We start from the raw sequence: 6,040 nt of genomic DNA, 5'->3' as shown, positions 1-6,040 counted from the left end.
GTGGAAACACTGTGAAATTTGATTTCTTTTGGCCTTCCTACTTGTCTTTTGAACAGCTTGAGAAACTTAAGAAGTGTAGTCACATTTATGTAACCCTGTTACTCAGTTCCTCTGCATGAAGGTTTCAGATGTCACTATCATTGTTCAAAGATGGTTCTACCACCTTGCAGATCCTTCAGCACATCTGACATGACTCCTAATGAGACCAATGACATTGAGATACCTACATAATCAGAAGGTTCTGGACCTTAATGACTTCTTTGAGCCCTCTTCCATTGCCCAGTGAAGTCAGTGGAACTTTTTCACTGAAATTTAGTAAGAGTTCAGATATATTTTTGACAAAGAAGTTCTAAACTTACCTGGCTGGACAAAGGCTCAGACCTTAGTATGAAGAGGGGCCCTATAGGTATAGTAGATCTTCAGAGTGGTAACATACTGGATTTCTTCAAGTAGGACATAAAAAGTAGTCACACAAAACTTTCTAAAACTCTTACATAAAAATTTCAGTTACTACTGAGGCACTTCACTCTTATTTGAATACCTTCAAATTTCTTTCCACAAAATTGCTGTTCACCTACGACTTTATGCAAGATGAAATGTCTTATTGTCTAGCTTTCTAGAGTTAACACTCACTGCAGACTCAGTTTGTGCTAAAGCTGTGGGAATCAACTAGCCAAGTCTTGACATTACTGAGTCATTCTGAAGTTCATACTGCAGTCCTGAGGCAAGTTTCATGCTAATAATTTTGTTTCCAACAGAGCCTGCTGTGAATGATACACTGAAAGAAAAGACTGTCTGCTCTATTAGGCTTCACAAAAAAGCTATCAGGAAGGAGGGATGTTGAGCATTCACTTATAAAGTTAGTGTCTTGTAATTAAGTCTCTTATTTGGCTAAAAAGATTATAAATTTGACATAAGAGCACAATACTCTCATTGACTGAGTGTGTCAGGGAAGCTGAAGAATGTTGAGGAATGTTCTAAGCCAGTCTAAATGTTGGGTCACTGAATGTGGAATTAGTGCTGTTCTTGGTCCAACATGAATTTTGAGACCATATCCAATCAGTCAATCTAGCAAGTTTCCTTAGGCTGTGTGAGTTCCACTGTGATCTAAGGACCCAGTATTTTTCACAATATTAGAAGCCTGGCAGTAGAAGTTCATACTGACAAAAAAAAATTATCTGAACAGCTTAGGCATCTCCCAAGCTAGGCAACTAAATCCCCTGAAGTCTTACAGTTTGTGGATCTGGCAGCTTATGTGTCTAACTCCCATAGATTTTTGTGCTTAACTGTTATCATGTTATTTCAAAGGAGAAGTAATAGAGCAAAAACGATTTCATAAGGATTTTGCTATTTGTACATTATAAGTGTCCTGCCCAATTAGGTAAAGAACACCTTTCGTAATTTCTAATGAAAACCAGCTTGAACCTCTCTTTGATGAACTCAGGAAAGAGCTGTTTTGTGTATCATATTATCAGCAAAGTAGTGGCAAATGGCACAATTTCATTTTATTTTTCAGACTTTTTCCAATGAGTCCCAAATAAATATTTTGGAGCTTGAAATGACTTCAGTAAAGCTTAACATGGTAATAATAGCTCACTCTTGGGCCAGTTGTTCTGTAACCAGGCCCTTAGCCATATTATTTGCATTTGTCTTTGCTCACAACTATCCTTCTTATGTTCTTGTCAAAGCTATTACAGTTGCTGTTGCAAAGAAAGGAGGTTATCTGTATTCCCAACATTCTGGGACAGAATAAAGGAGCAAATATTTCTGCACGAAGCTCCTTTGAACTATTTAATTTACTTTCTAATAAAAGGAAAGATGACATTGAGCACTCAACAAAGAGCAAAAATTATTTCTTAATACATGAAATGCAAATGATAATTCAATCATTAGGAGAAATTCCATTACGTTCAGGAAAATTTCATTATGCCTTCTTCATTACAGATTGTGAACTAGTGATTATTGTAGTGGGGTACAAAAGTTTTGGTATTGGATTTTGTTTGCCTCCAGACAAAAAAAACCTTCTTCAAAATATAGATGCAAACTTCCCTTTTTTTTTTTTTTTAATTAATAATAGTTAGCAAGATCCCTTGTCTCAAGAAGAAATGAGAAGTTTTCAGTGGGAGTAAAACAGAGTAAAGCTGCTATTCTCTCTCTACCAAACACCTGTATTCTCTTTTTATTTTTATATATATATATTATTATTACTTCCTTTAAATAAAGATGATATCATATTGAAAGAGAGTAAAATAAAACTGTGAGTCACAACTAACAAAAGCCTAGAGGGTCTGGCTTTTGATATCCTTAAAATACAAATTTTTATGAATGTAGTCACACTTAGTGTCACTTGCTGCAAAAAAATGTAGCTGCAAATTTTAGTCAGCTGAAAGTCTGAGTATGGGCAATTTGGCTTTACAACAGAAATAGAGACCAGGCTGATCACACAATGGCATATTCCAACATATAAGCTTAGATTAGGCTTTAACTTTTGCAGTTAGGTGCAATTGAATTATAGAGTTATAAGGTAGAAAGCTGAAATATTCTACTAACTTTTTTGTGTTGATCACATAAAGATTCAAAGCAAACCTTTGGAGAGTCTCTCTTACCACATCACTTAAGAGAATTAATAGGAAGCAATATCAATGTCTCCATTTAAAAAAAAATTACCTCTCAACATAAGTGCAACTTCAGTTGTTGCAAATTACACAGACTACATTGCACAGACATAGACTGTATTATCTGAAAAATTTCTCTCCTAACAGATACTACTATAAGAAAAGGGTGACTCATGATCTTCACAGGTGTTAATTTGAATCTGTCCTTTCATAGAAACATGAGAAAAGAAAAACTAGAGAGTGAGGAAATCTATTATGTAATACTTCAACACTCAAATCTAATTTGAGACACATGACATGGTTTCAAAGTACTTTCAAACACATAAATTCTTGTTCAGTGGGGAAAGTTTGTCAATAAAAATAGAGATCACACCTGTTGCAGAGTGAATGTAATAGCACATTGCCCTTGCTAGCAATTCTTTTTTATTATCTAGAATTAGAGACAGACTTCCCTGTAATAGACAATTCCCTGTAACACGTAGATGTACATTAATAGGTCCTTATATTGAATTGCAGGAAAGACCACAAGTAAAAGTGATCAGTCCTCACTCATAGGACAAGTATGTCCTCTGTGTACTGGTGATCATGGCACTCATGCACCATTACACACTTCTGTTGTAAAATTTCTAAGAAATGCTTCTAATCTTCCAGTCCAAAACAATTCTGTCTTTCATTAATTTTGCAGACTACTATAGACCAGCTAAAACACTATTCTGATGAGTGCCCCAGCTTTGCAATAGTTGTGCAAATTTTTCACCTTGCATGGTATATTTATTTAACTAATGTATACTGTGAGTCAGCAGTAAACACAGTTAATATGTTTACAGTGGATGTCCAAGCCATGAGAATTTTCTTTATTAGGAGGATTTAGAGACAGAAGTGCAGGTCAGGTGGAGCTGAGTGTATGCGCCTAAAAAGCTGTGAGTCCGTGAAGGTGACTGGAAAACTAGGTAGCAAGGCAAAAGAAATGCAGGAGGGAGTGGCATCTGTGAACTTCATCACCCTCTGTATTTTGGGATTTCAGAGCCTGCCTATCTTAAGAAATATGCTCCTCCTCCTGCTCTTCCATGCAAACAGATAACCAGGGACTTTGTTGCATCCTCCTTATCCCACGTCTCCAGGGTAGCATGTGTGTTTTCTGAGGCAGTCTCTCTTCCTTACATTTAGCTAACAACATTACTGAAAAGGTATATCTGATAATGTTTTCAATCTCAGACCTGTCTTTACAATCCCTCTATTCAGTTTCACAGGAACAATGTGCTACCCCATCACTAAGCCTACAGTCACATTCATATCTCTCAAAGTTACTACTCCTCTCCATAACAAGATCAGTTTTCTTCCTTACTCTTTCCTTACAGAGCTGCATTTCAAGGAAAAAGATTTCTAAATGGAAATATGGAAGAAAGGCAAAAGATATTTTTCCTGCTCTTCTACTCAATCACAGCTCTTCCAAAGCACTCTGGTAAATCTCTCTGCCACTTTACTCTTAGACACAGTCAGGTTATTTACAGTTAATTTATCATTTCAGGGAACGGAGGTAAGGTGGTCCAAGTATACGCTATATATCACTATTTGCTAGTGATTTAGTCATCATTTAGATGACAGCAAAAGCTTAGATCTTCCTTGTCTATTTTCAGAGGTAATAATATTTCTGAATCCACATGTGTAGAACAAATTTATGTCAGTGAAGTTATAGCTTATTGATATTGTATTTATTAGTAATATTGTAAATGCCTTTTTTTCCTCAGAATGCGTAGCTGAGATTTCTGAAGGTATTATTTTAATTTTTGCAGCAGTGAATCCCACAGCTGAAGCATTTAATGACCTGAAATATAGTAATTTAAAGCTACATTGTAAATTTTTTTTAGAAATCTTATAAATATTTCAACTGTTTTAAGTATAAGAAACAGGGCAGTAATATCAAATGTCACTACCATGTTACTGCTAACTCAGCAGTTACTCCAGTGACATAATACGTTACCCTTTTTAGATAAGAGTGCTCTCCATGCTTATGGTTAATATGGATCCAGAAAGCATAGAATAAGTGTTTTAAATAATCTCCCTGCTGAAAATCATTAATTTGTTCAGTTATTATGAGCGTGGTATGTGACATAAAAATAGAATAACATTTGCATTGAATTTTCCACAAGGACTCTTTAGGGAGTCACAAACAGTGTAGAACCATTTTCTCCCCTACATCTTTGGTGAAAAACATGAAAGCTGTATTTCAAAACCAGGTCCATACACCAGATGCATACGTTTTATATTTATACTTACTATGATGGTGTAGGAAACAGTGGTGTGCTAGGCAATAAGTGGAAATAAGCAAGTAGAAGCTCTGTAAGTGGGATGATTAAACTGTAATTGATACTTTTATTTTTTTCATTCTTTAGCATAATGTTTTGATCCTATTTAATGTTCTACAAAAAGGGCTATATAGGATTACTGTCAGCCTTTAAAAAGTCCATTTAGGACTATATTTAAGAACATAGAGTGAGACCACCACTGAAAGAATTACTTCCTTTTTATTTTAGTTTTTGGATTGTATTTAACCCTTTCAAATGCTGGATGTTATTTTGAATAACACTGTAAATTATATACAGCTTCATTTTGCTCAGAAGGGATTAATTAAAAAGTTTGGATTAATTTTTTTGGACAGAACTCAAAAATTTTAACCAACTAAACTATGAAATTATTTTTCTCCCACTTTGCAGGTATGTAAATGAGTTTAGACAGCAGAAGAAAAGCTAGATGTCACTGCAAAATATCTTTTCCTTTAAGAAAGAAAAAAAAATAAGCCGTCTATGCAAAAAAACCCAAACCAAACCGAAACAAAAAAAAACCCCGCAAATACCAACCTGCCCAAAATAAAAAAATAATTAAAAAAAAATTAAGAATAATTTTACCTCACTATTTCACATAAAGGCTTATTTGAGTAAAATAAAACCATCAATATTTTAATTCTCTGAAAAGAAACATTCACTTTGACAAAATCACCGGCGTTGAATCCAACATGACAAGATTTTTTTTAATGCGCTGTTTCTGTGTACTTGAGGACTTTCAGGTAAGTAACAGCCTGAGACTTCAATCTCACTACAGAATTTGTCCTTTACAGCAGTCTTCTGTAGGAGTTGTTATAAAGAATAACATCTGTAATGTCTCTTGCTTTGGCTATGAGGAAGAACCATATAACCATTTTATATTTGTTCACTTTTTCCTACAGCAGTACAGATTTCAGAAAGCTTCAGAGGTGACTATAGGTTTGGGAAACCTAATTTTTTGGGGGAACTCCATGTAAGACATTTGTGGAGAGACAGAACATTGAGTCTTAAACAATTCTTTTAAAAACAGATTGTATTGAAGGAGTCTGTGCTGGCAACGTATGCTGAGTTTACACTTTGCTAATTAGCAATACCTTCATGAAA

Source organism: Pipra filicauda, unplaced genomic scaffold (genome assembly GCF_003945595.2).
Source record: "Pipra filicauda isolate LSUMZ 115617 unplaced genomic scaffold, ASM394559v2 scaffold22_size4397567_pilon, whole genome shotgun sequence".
Taxonomy (NCBI): Eukaryota; Metazoa; Chordata; class Aves; order Passeriformes; family Pipridae; genus Pipra; species Pipra filicauda.
Note: the sequence above shows the minus strand (reverse complement) of the source record.